Source organism: Salvelinus sp. IW2-2015, linkage group LG35 (assembly GCF_002910315.2).
Source record: "Salvelinus sp. IW2-2015 linkage group LG35, ASM291031v2, whole genome shotgun sequence".
Lineage (NCBI taxonomy): Eukaryota > Metazoa > Chordata > Actinopteri > Salmoniformes > Salmonidae > Salvelinus > Salvelinus sp. IW2-2015.
Window position 1 is genome coordinate 635,658 of NC_036874.1, and position 13,212 is coordinate 648,869.

At 42.4% G+C, this 13,212-nt stretch overlaps 1 pseudogene; it reads right to left on the reverse strand.

Annotated features, from left to right (window-relative positions):
* Nucleotides 1-9,419: 9,419 nt before the first annotated feature.
* Nucleotides 9,420-13,212, reverse strand: part of LOC111958595 (NXPE family member 3-like) — a 9,540-nt pseudogene continuing 5,747 nt past the window's right edge.

The window sequence follows — 13,212 nt, forward strand, 5'->3', positions numbered from 1 at the left end:
TCTATTTCCCTTTGCCTTCCCTCTTTCCCCCGCTGTCTGTCTACTTTGCTTTTGTGGCCCCCTATCTCCCCCTATGCTCCCCTTCCCGTCGTCCCTCTCTCTCTCCTCTGTTCTCCCAGGTGTCTGTCTGTCAGGAGATGCTCACCGAGTTCCGAAACGCCGTCTCCTGTAAGAAGAGTTCCCGTTCCCGTCGTCGCCGCCCCCTGGGCAACTCCGCGGCCCTCCGCCACCCCACCCGCATCGCMCTGGGGGCCCAGCGGCCACTCCGCCTCGYACGGGAGATGCGCCTCAGCAACGGCAAGCTCTACAGTGGCTCGGGACCCCTGACTGGGGGAGCAGGGGGGCCAGGAGGGGGTGTAGGGGCTGGGGGAGGTCCMTCAGACATGGGCCCCGGGCCTCAGCGACTCCTGGAGGACCCTCTGGGGGCYAACACCACCCCTCCTCACCCGCCCCAGCCKCAGGCCSCCGTGGYGCTCCCTCGCAGCTGCACGCACGTCAGGATCTGCCAGGAGTGCAGGAGGATCCAGAGCCTGAGGTCAGGGATGGGSTCCACRAGGATCCCCCCCTCATCTGCACCYYTGCCSCGCCTGCCCCCTCCTCCYCCCCCCTCCTCCTCCAACACAGACAGCGAGGGGGGAGGTGGGTCCAGCCCCCGGCGGCTCCCCCACAGCACCCCTGCACCCTGCCTACCCATACCACCCCCACAGAGCAGCACCGACACAGACCTTCTGGGGAAGCAGGACTAAGACTGACGAACTAGGAGGGGCTGGAGGGTATATGTGGGGGCAAGTTAACAGTGACTTAACTGATGTTTTGAGCTGCTCAGTGACACAATATTCTGTGACCCTCTGTACATTGGCCTCCAGGAGGGAACTACAGGGAGAGAAGGAGGGAGAAAGAGAGAGAGAGAATTAGAGGGATCAAAGACGTTGTGARATGTGTGATGAAGCAATGGAAATTATATATTTGCACAGATACCAAAAGACACACCCATACAGAAGGAGAAAGAAGGAGAGACTTCCTATGCTCTCCAGCGCGCTGCCCAGCTGGTTCTGATGTTAGCCCAGTCTGTTCACAGAACCATGCTCCACTATGTTCTGGCTTTGTGATTTACTTGAAGATGGCTGCTCGGTTCTTATCTTGACTTACCAGTGGACCAATCAGGACTGAGCTACACTGGATAAAGTAGTCAGGTAACGCACATAATTTGATGCCAGACCTACTGGTTTCTCTGTTGGTCTCTCCCTGTTCTCCCCGCTCTCTCTCTCCATCTCTCTCTCTCTCTCTCTTTCCCTTTCCATGGTACCACAGACTCATCTAGAGCGGCCAGCTCTTCCTCTCTGGACGGTGACCACTGGAGGAGGAGCCCACATCGATCCTGGAGGACCTTAAATCTATGTAACATACAACAACAGAAGACTTTTAAACTGACTCGGAGAATTATATGATTTTCCAGATTTTGTTGTTGTTGTCTTTGGTTACCATTGTTCTAAGTGGAAGTTACAGAAAAATAAAGACTATATATGTGACTAATGTGGTGGATCACGACACACTATGAAGACAAGACTCCCCTGAGGTTTACTGTGTGGAGGAGGTGTTTTGTCCCTCCGGGGACCCCGTAGCTGCTTTTGAAACGACATTGAAGAAAGCAGATTTGGCTGGAAATTAGTTGTAACAAAGTCAGATATGCATAATATAATTTCTGTGTGTGTGTGTGTGTGTGTGTGTGTGTGTGTGTGTGTGTGTGTGTGTGTGTGTGTGTGTGTGTGTGTGTGTAGTGTGTGTGTGTGTTGTGTGTGTGGTGTGTGTGTGTGTGTGTTGTGGTGGTGCGCGGAGAGGTCTGTCCTTACAGCAAGTGAGAGAAACAAATGATCATACCAAGTATATGATAATCAGAGGCTTTGCGATATGAAATGACTTTTTATCCTGGAGAATACTTGCCAAGCCTTTTCTCCTCTTTACCTCTGTTCATAGCACAGAGAGAGAGAAAGAGGAGAGAGAGCGAAAGAGGAGAGAGGAAGAGGAGAGAGAGAAAAAAGGAGAGAGCAATGGAGAGAGGAAGAAGAGAGAGATGAAGAGGAGTGAGAGAGAAAAAATAGGAACGCAACATTGAGGAACAGAGAGATAAAGGAGGACTGTATCAGAATGACAAATTCCAAATTGAACTACTTCCATAATGAGATCTCTCCTGATCTGGTAATTCTGAGCAGCATCTTGCAGGGGGCTTGGCCGTGCTGCCGGGWGGCTGGGACTAAAGCTTCCCTGCTCTACATCACRTTGAACTGGCTGTCTGCAGCACAGACGCCTGCCAGARCTCCACACAGAGCTCCACACCACCCTGAGCCCTCTCATTACAGCCTGTGGAGCTTTAGATCTGGTAATTATTCCCCTTTAATAACTAATAGCCACACAATGACTATGGAGGAGACGGAGGTCATGGTTTGTTATAAAAGTATGACGGTGAATAATGTTACAGGGTTCTAGCCTTTCGGAGGCTTTCTGCTGCTTCTCTCACACATACACCTCAGATCATCATACACACACACTGACAGACATAACCATGCAACCTAAGAAATTCATAATTATTTATGTTTTTCTTCTCTTGGACCCACAGTGCATCAGTGAGCCAGACACACACATCTGCATAGGTCACCACTCTAGTCTCAACTCAATGCTGTGAAACCATTGGATGGCTTTCTTCCAATACACTTCATTGGCCTCCTTTCCTCATCTCCTTTCCTACACAACAATTGATCTTACAGGGATAGACAGCTGGTGCATCTCTAACCGGTCTTTTCACCTATCAGTGGTGAAGAAGGAAAGGAGATAAGAAAATGAAGACCTTTGAGTATTGGGACATATAACAATGTCAGGGGGGGAAGGAGGGGTAGCCAAAGTGAATCAGAGGGGTGTCTGTGAGGGGAGAGAGTTTACTCAACAAAACAAACAAATCGTTTCTGTTAACTTTTCAGTTCTCTGTTATTTTTTCATATTTCTATACTAGTGCTAAATGGATTATTAAAAGAATGATGTTGAATATTATGATTCAATTTGTATTATTATTATTCCTATTGAAGTACGGATCTATAGGAGGATGCTGCTGTTTTGGGGAGATGGGTGGAGGGTGGGCAGGGGTGGGTTGATAGAGATGAGGGGTGACGGGTACGTCCTCTCCATAGCAGCAACCTGATGTTAAATCCTATAGACACACAAACTCGTTTGGAATAAAAAATATTCTAACTGTCCAAGCTGGCAAGATGTATCGTCTGTTCCTGCAGTGTTACAGTGTGTGTCTGACAATTTGTCTTTTATTGTATGTTTTTCAGTTTCAGGGTGAGCACCTAATTATTTTGTGGTATCCATCTTAGCTGGGTCGTTCCACTGAGAGTGTCTCTTGGGTAGTGTAATAACTACTGATTTCACTTCATTTTAACATTATGTCATAAAGAGCACATGTTCAACTTCATAACAAACATGTTAAATCTCCAGAGGTTAAAAGAAGAAAAATGACCATAAAAGTTGACAATTAAAGTAACAGGGTTGAATGTAACAGGTTTGACGATTTCATCTTAAACCAGCCAAGCATGCTGTGTGCAACAGGGAGGGGCAACTGAATGTAAGCATAACAAAAAATGTGAAATTGTTTTACATTACATTTACATTTTAGTCATTTAGCAGACGCTCTTATCCAGAGCGACTTACATACATTTTATTACATTTTTACATACTGAGACAAGCATATCCCTACCGGCCAAGAGCAGACGCTCTTATCCAGAGCGACTTACAGTAGAGTGCATACATTTTATTACATTTTTACATACTGAGACAAGGATATCCCTACCGGCCAAACCCTCCCTACCGGCCAAACCCTCCCTAACCCGGACGACGCTATGCCAATTGTGCGTCGCCCCACGGATCTCCCGGTTGCGGCCGGCTGCGACAGAGCCTGGGCGCGAACCCAGCCCAGCCTGGGCGCGAACCCAGAGACTCTGGTGGCGCAGCTAGCACTGCGATGCAGTGCCCTAGACCACTGCGCCACCCGGGAGACCCTTTTGAAATGTGTATTTATTTATTTACAATATGATGAGAGTTTAAAAGTAGAATGAAAATAGCATGTGCAGGAGAGATAAGAAGAAAAAAAACCTGAGACTTGTAGGCACCTCCCCCTTTCTAACGTTTATAAAAGATAACCATACAAAAAAGTATGTAAAATGTTTAAGATAGATTAGTGCTAAAATGTTGTTTATTAAACAACTAATTGACCGACGTCTGTTCAATTACTTGAATTCCATGTAGTTAGTTCTTTAGAGGGAAATCAAATCACTCACGAGAGAAATCAAGTCAAGAATTATGTGGGATGCGGGGTTGAAGGGTGTTGTAGTTTTCATTAAGCAAATATTCAACCTTGTTCAGTGCAGAAACGTGGTACACAATGACCCTGATCCATTGCGCCTGTTGTTTCCTGCTCAAACAGAGACTGTTGTCACTAGTTGCCTCTGCCACTGCATCATAAACCCTACCTATTTCTACAATTTATCTTCATAAAATGTGACTTTAAACCTAACCTTAACCACACTGCTAACCTTTTGCCTAACCCTCACCTTAAATCAAGACCAAAAATGTAATGTTTGTTTTCATGAATTTGTACAATATAGCCAATTTTGACTTTGTCACTGTGCTATCTCATGGAAACTGACAGAGACTTATACAGTTTTAAGCATGTTATGTTTTTTATTATATATTTATTTTACTAGGCGCAAGTCAGTTAAGAACAAATTCTTATTTACAATGACAACCTACCCGAGCCAAACCCAGACATCACTGGGACAATTGTGAGCCGCCCTACGGGACTCCTAATCACGGCCGGATGTGACACAGCCTGGATTCGAACCAGGGACTGTGGTGATGCCTCTTGCAGTGCCTATGCAGTGCCTAAGACCGCTGCGCCACTCGGGAGCCGTTAGATACGCACAGATCCCCTGAGAGAGGAATGTACACAACACAATGACTAGAGGGATAGAGAAAGTTGGTGAAAGTATGCTTTATCTAATTTGAAGAACTAGTAAATTGATTTCAGCTCTGGAGCTGATATTGCCTGAGCAGAGATGAGATGATGACTATAAGGAATGAAAAACAATATAGTCATCAAATATATACTAGTAATATACACAACTGAAATATTTTATTATTTCATAGTAATTTCCTATTTTTCAATTGATGTCTACCCAATGTGGAACTGACAGAAACAATGGAATATTTTCAATGTTTTGGCAATAGATGTTCATTGTTTTTGGCCTTGGAATTTCTGTAAAAAAATTAAATAATTTTAATGTCATTATTTCATAATGCTTTTAATGTTTATAAACTAAAATTGAAAATCGTGATAGATTATGAAAAAATTWACTGAAACTGAACCGACCTCAAAAAGCACTAATCGCTCAGCACTAATACAGATAAACAGATAATTGGAGATTTACACAGTTTTGCATATAAAGGAGAACAAACAAAAAGAGGTGGGCCTCCACCCCCAATCCCCATTCCATCCCCCCCATCCCAACTCAAGCAACATGTCACCATCCAATAAATAATTTTTATGAAACCCACAATAAACATATACTATTGGAATTTTTTCATGATTTAGTTTAGTTGGAGTGTAGATGTGCAGCATGTGATCCAACTGTTGAATTGAGTGTTTTATCAAAATGTACACACATAATGTCACAAGGACATAAATGTGACATTCAAACTCTATGTTTGAAAATGGGAGTTTTGTTAAATGCTCCGTAGTGAGAATAAGAGAAATGTGAACGGTTACAGGATCTGAGGTGGTTTTGTTTTCTGCAGAAATTCCTTCTTGAACATGATGACTTTCATATGCCTTAGTTACAACCTTTTATGGGATGCGTAAATATGAGTATTTAAAAAAAAAAAAGAGATGAGCCTAGTTCAGCCAAGGAAAAAGTAGAGTGGTTGGACATGCTGAGCGATAAGTCCTGATTGGTCTGCCATTTCACAAGCTTCTGTCTATAACAGTATGGGGGCTTCCCTGGTCCATATATTTACTGAAAAAAAATATAAACGCAACATGTAAAGTGTTGGTCCCATGTTTCATGAGCTGAAATAAAAGAGCCCAGAAATGTTCCATACGCAAAAAAATGCTTATTTCTTTCAAATTTTGTACACACATTTGTTTACATCCCTGTTAGTGAGCATTTATCCTTTGCCAAGATAATCTATTTACCTGACAGATGTGGCATATCGAAACGCTGATTAAACAGTATAGTCATTACACAGGTGCACCTTATGCAGTTTCGTCACACAACACAATGGCACAGATCTCTCAAGTTTTGAGGGAGCATGCAATTGGCATGCTGACTGCAGGAATGTCCACCAGTGTTCATTTCTCTACCATAAGCCACCTCCAATGTTGTTTTATAAAATTTGGCAGTACGTCCAACCGGCCTCACAACAGCAAACCAAGTGTAACAACTCCATCCCAGGACCACCACATCCGGATAAAATATTGAATTTGGCCTTTACTATTATAGCCCATAGAAACACGCTGAATAACATATTAATAGTTGGCAAAAAGACAGTCACAAATAAATCATGAGGAATAATGTTTTGAAGTGTCTGTCCTATATTCAGACCCCATGACTTTTTCCACATTTTATGTTACAGCCTTATTCTAAAATTGATTAAATAACTTTTTTCCCTCATCAATCTACATAAAACACACCATAATGACAAAGCAAAAACAGGTTTTAAGAAATGTTTGCAAATGTATAAAAAAAACGTATTTACATAAATATTCAGACCCTTTGCTATGAGACTCGAAATTGAGCTTAGGTCAGGTGTAACCCGTCTTCATTGATCATCCTTGAGATTTTTCTACAACTTGATTGGAGTCAACCTGTGGTAAATTCAATTGATTGGACATGATTTGGAAAGGCACACACCTGTCTATATAAGTCCCACAGTTGACCGTGCATGTCAGAGCAAAAACCAAGCCATGAGGTCAAAGGAATTGTCCGTAGAGCTCTGAGATAGGATTGTGGCGAGGCACAGATCTGCGGAAGGGTACCAAAACAATTATGCAGCATTGAAGGTCCCCAAGAACACAGTGGCCTCCATCATTCTTAAATGGAAGAAGTTTGGAACCACTAAGACTCTTTCTAGAGCTGGCTGCCCTGCCAAACTGAGCAATCGGGGAAGAAGGGCCTTGGTCAGGGAGGTGACGAAGAACTCGATGGTCATTCTAACAGAGCTCCAGAGTTCCTCTGTGGAGATGGGAGAACCTTCCAGAAGGACAACCATCTCTGCAGCACTCCACCAATCAGGCTTTTATGGTAGAGGGGCCAGACGGAAGCCACTCCTCAGTAAAAGGCACATGACAGCCCACTTGGAGTTTGCCAAAAGGCACCTAAAGGACTCTCAGACCATGAGAAACAAGATTCTCTGGTCTGATGAAACAACGACCCTAAGTACACAGCCAAGAGTCTCTGAATGTCCTTGAGTGGCCTAGCCAGAGCTCGGACTTGATCCCGATCTAACAGCTCTGGAGAGACCTGAAAATAGCTGTGCAACGATGCTCCCCATCCAACCTGACAGAGCTTAAGAGGATCTGCTGAGAAGAATGGAAGAAACTCCCCAAATACAGGTGTGCCAAGCTTGTACTGTAGATTCATACCATAGAAGACTAGACACTGTAATCGCTGCCAAAGGTGCTTCAACAAAGTCTGAGTAAAGGTTCTGAATACTTATGTAAAGGTGATATTTCCGTTGTGCAAACATAAAAAAAGCAGTTTTTGCTTTCTCATTATGGGGCATTGTGTGTAGATTGATGAGAAAAAACTAATAATTTAATCAATTTTAGAATAACAATGTAACTTAACAAAATGTGGAGAAGGTCAAGGGGTCTGAACATTTTCTGAATGCACTGTATTAGAAAGCTCAGGATTTTTGTTTTTTGTTGTTGACACCCCTTATTTTTTTGGGGGGGGGGTTACAAAACTACCTCCATACTTCCACTTGTTTGTATGGGTTACCTTCAGATGAGTCCCGTGAAATGTGTGGTAGTCGTAGCAAACGGAGAACACCATCGTATTCGTGAGAGTCTCCTCTTACCATAGAGTGGTCATAATAGTTTTGTAGGCCAAATCGTTTGTCCGCAATAGATGTTTCGCGAGAAGACCAATTTTCGGGATGTCTCATGGTCTGACAAACACCTCTGTAACTCCAAATAACACCGTAGCTCAGCTACCTTCCATCGCAGATGCGGAAAGCCAACATAGCCAACATAGGAAGATGCGGTGGATTGAGACGCAGCCTGATGGATTTTGAAGGGATTTTTTTATTATGTTACTTAGATTGACACACGGGTGCATCAACAGACTCTTAAGGATGAAGTAGTGAGACTACTTTCTGGAGGACAATGCTATGCTGACTCACATGCGTTTCCAATTTGTGGGTGGGGCTAAGGCTTAAGAGGGTGTGGCTATGCTGAATGGGTGTAAACAAAGAGCTCTCGAGGAGGTGTGAAAATCTCATAAAAATCTTTCAAAGGGCATTTTCTCATACTTGTCTCCAAAGTGGGACAACAAGTTTCCCATTTATCCTCAAACTACAGTGTATGATATACTATTTTGAAGCTCAGTCTGTACTTTTATCATTTTAAAATAAGCAAATCCCTTACGTTCGATATACACTGAGTGTACAAAACATTAAGGACAACTTCTTAATATTGAGTTGCACCTGCTCCTGTTGCCCTCAGAACAGCCCAAATTTGTCGGGGCATGGACTCTACAAGGTGTCGAAAGCATTAAAAAAGGGATGCTGGCCCATGTTGACTCCAATGATTCCCACAGTTGTGTCAAGTTAGCTGGATGTCCTTTGGGTGGTAGACCATTCTTGATACACACAAAGGGGTGCACCTGGCATCTACTGCCGTACCTCATTCAAAGGCACTTACAGTAAATCTTGTGTCTTTCCCATTCACCTCTGAATGGCACACATACACAATCCATGTCTCAATTGTCTCACGGCTTAAACATCCTTATTTAACCTGTCTCCTCCCCTTCATCTATATTGATTGAAGTGGATTTAACAAGTGCCATCAATAAGGGATCATAGCTTTAACCTGGATTCACTTGGTCAGTCTATGTCATTGGAAAAGCAGTTGTCCTTAATGTTTTGTACACTCAGTGTAAGCCACAATAGAGAAATCTGGACACAAATGTTCACAGACAAAATGTACAGGCATTTTTTTACATTTCCACATTTTGAGAGTAACAATCATCATTCAGTGTGATGGGGCAACAGTAAAAACACAATGTACATGTATGGTATGCAGAATTTGGTATTTCTAGGAATTTGTTGAATATTGCACACTGTAGGTGTGCAATCTTAATCTGCTAGCTCTACTCTGGGCAGACATGAGAGAGGATAATGTTTATCATGTTCTTGATGATGATAGGGGGCGGATGGAGGTCATGGGGGAGGTGGTGGGAAAGGGTCATCTCCCAGGCATCTATCAGCAAAACATCCAGACCCTTGAACATAGCCCTGAGCACCCTGTCCAGCTGCACTGAGAACCAGTCACTGTTGTACAGGCTCACTTTCGGGTCCAGGGCCTGGAGGTTAGCCGAGCGCAACACCACCAGGCTCCCCGAAGCCCGGTCCAGAAGCCGCACCACCGCCCGCCGAATGTGGTGTAGTCGGCGAATGTAGACCTGCACAGGGAAGGTGCTGAAATGGGACCATACACTGATAATCACCAAAGTGTTTAACCTGCCAGTCAGGCCATCCAGCTCATTAGCTGCATAACGCATCTCACTGGCGATGACAGTGTTGAAGCGGATTGGAGGACCGTGACAACGGTATTTCAGCAGGATGTTGTGGGTGCTGTCCACTGCCATGAATGGCCCCACATTCTTAGGACTGTAAAGGTTGAACTCCTTCAGGTCACAAAGAGGAAGGGAGAGTTGGGAGTTGGACAGACAGAAGAGAGCGTTAGAAAGCACAGTAGAGAGTGAAAGATGCCGCAGGACTCACCTGGTACTAAGGTGTTGAGGTACTCAAACCACTGTCTGACAGTAGAGTCTCCGTACATGTACACCACCTTGCCCTTCAGACACTGAGTGGCAGACGAGTCGTTAACTTCTTCTTAATACGGGGGCGCTGTTTTCACTTTGGGAAAAAATCGTGCCCAAATTAAACGGCCTCGTACTCTGTTCTAGATCATACAATATGCATATTATTATATCTGAAGTTTCTAAAACTGTTTGAATTATATCTGTGAGTAAAACAGAACTCATTTGGCAGCAAACTTCCAGACAGGAAGTGAAAATTCTGAAAAAGGGGCTCTGTGTCAGGGCCTGCCTATTCAACTGGCTTATATTTATGGATCTGTATGCACTTCATACGCCTTACACTAGATGTCAACAGGCAGTAGAAGGTTGAATGGGGTGTCTGGCTTGATGTGAGGCCGAATGAGAGCTTTTTGGAGTGACAGGTCCGCTCTTTTGTTCAGTAGTCAGCTGTGCACAAGGGAACCTAACATTGTCTTCTGAAAATGCGTTCCGGTTTACACGACGAAATGCTCCGGCTCTGATTTTATTGGATACATATGAGAAAAACATCATAAAGTAGGATTTTTCAACCGAGTTTGACCTATTTATTCAACGTTTATTGGACTTTTGGAATTTTTTGTTCCAGGCGCAAACATTTCTTGGACACGTGAGCTCCACATGGCTAGCCAAAGTTGCTAATTCGACAGAAGAAATGGACATTCTAAAACCAAACAACATTTATTCTGGAACTAGGACTCTTGCACAACATTCTGATGGAAGAACATCAAAGTAAGAGAATATTTATGATGTTATTTCGTATTTATGTATTTTATGTTGGCTCCAACAAGGCGGAGAATTGTAGGGCGCTGTCTCACAATATTGCATGCTGTATGTTGTACTAAAGTTATTTTTAAAAATCTAACACAGCCGTTGCATTAAGAACCATGTATCTTTCATTTGCTGTACAACATGTATTTTTTAGTAAAGTTTTATGATGAGTTCTTTGGTTAGATTAGGTGGACTGTCCAAAATATCTCCGACATTTTGGTGCTATTTGTGACGAGCTGCGTTGTAAAACCCAGATTTGTAGCTCTAAAATATGCACATTTTCGAACAAAACATAAATGTATTGTATAACATGATGTTATAAGACTGTCATCTGATGAAGTTGTCCAAAGGTTAGTGATTAATTTTATCTCTATTTCTGGGTTTTGTGAAAGCTACCTTGCGGTGAATAAATGGCGTTGTGTGTTTGGCTATTGTGGTGAGCAATTAGAAATATATATTGTGTTTTCGCTGTAAAAACACTTAAAAAATCGGAAATATTGGCTGGATTCACAAAGATGTTTATCTTTTCATTTGCTGTACACCATGTATTTTTCATAAATGTTTTATGATGAGTATTTTTGTATTTCACGTTGCTCTCTGTAATTATTCTGGCTGTTTTGGTGCCTAAATTTGTTAAGTTATCTGGCTGCCAGTTATGTAATATTAAAAACTCATAACAATCTGGAGCTTTATGAACCATACATCAATAATTTCGAGCCAATTGATCATATTCTAGAAAACAAAATGATATGTATTCTTTAATGCAAACATGATGTATAAGACTGTCATCTGATACTGAACAAAGTACAAATGCTAGAGACGATTAAGTGACTTAATGGTGTATAGCCATACTATTTGGTATGAGGTTATGTGAAAATGTGGCGCATACAACTAATTGCGTTAGTATAAACAATCTCCTAGGTGTTGGAGAACAGACAATGGCGCTGCTTTGTCATGATGAAATTCCCCATAGTAAGTATGCGGATCGTCAAGCAAAGGTATATAAGTGATAATCTTTCGCCGGTCTAGAAACATTAAAAAAATTACAAATGTTTATCTTTCATTTGCTGTATTGACTTGCTCATATCATATGCTATGATGGCATCATAACATGATATTTTCTTCTATATATATTTATTCAATTTTTACTAGATTATCCCAATGTTCGCCAAATATAAGGAGTCTCATGCACATATGACTAGTGCATCGACTTTTTGTTCTCTATGAAGGATATAGATCCACTGAGGTCGGTATGACGCGGTGAGCGTAGACAATACAGAATAGACAATAGGCTTCGTTATTCATATCGCGGATCTGTCTCTGAGAGACCTATCCACCCAACACACATCTCGACTTGAGTGACATCTATATGGATCAAGTAGATATAAATAAGCGCATTCTGTCTTGATATATCTCTAGACAAAGAGTAAGGTTATACACATGGGTAGACTCTGCTCTAACTCTCTCCAAAACCTGCCTAGTCTCCTCCACGGTCTGTCTGAATCCTTATGTTGCTTGGAAAGGACCAGAGGAAACATTGCACGAATAGGATTATCGACTTGCTTGACCAAGCTATGATTTAACAGAGCAAATCACGATTTTTGTGATCAGGCAATAGAGGTGCTAGGACTTTCCACATCTTATTCGTACGTGTGACTGTAGATGTAGGTAGTTGGCTTGAAATATCTTGGTCCTGCACACCAGAAACTCTCCAGGGTTGAATAATGAGAACTACAAGCCATCAAGAGACACGTAGCAAAGTAATCTCTAGTATCATCACACCACTGAGTCATTGACGTAGTGTTAAAAAGACTAAAACACACAAGTTGTGGCGTGGGTGATCTTCCTTTTGGTCTAACAAACAACATAACCTTTTGTGTTACTACGAATGGCAGTACCAATCTTAAAATCCGAGAACTACCTATAGTTCATGAGTGCGCTCTGTGAAGGATGGAATTGCTGATTAAAACGTTTAGCATTAGAATGTATCTAACTCGCACTCCAAGAGAAAAAAATTTAAAAGATAGGCAGCATGTAAAATAAACCAATCATCACTAATTCCTAATGTTAAATAAATATCACACATTAGCAGCAAACGAGCATATTCTTATGACTGGTGATAACATATCTATGAGAGCTGAAACAAATCTGAGCACATCTACATTTATGTGCACCACACTTTTAAAACTCATTCACAGTCAAACACTTGACATACTGTTTAAAACTCACAACTATAACTCTTCATCAAAGAGTATGCAATCTGGTCACCCATTGTGTGCGCGAAGACATATGGGAAATAGACAAAAGGGTTCAC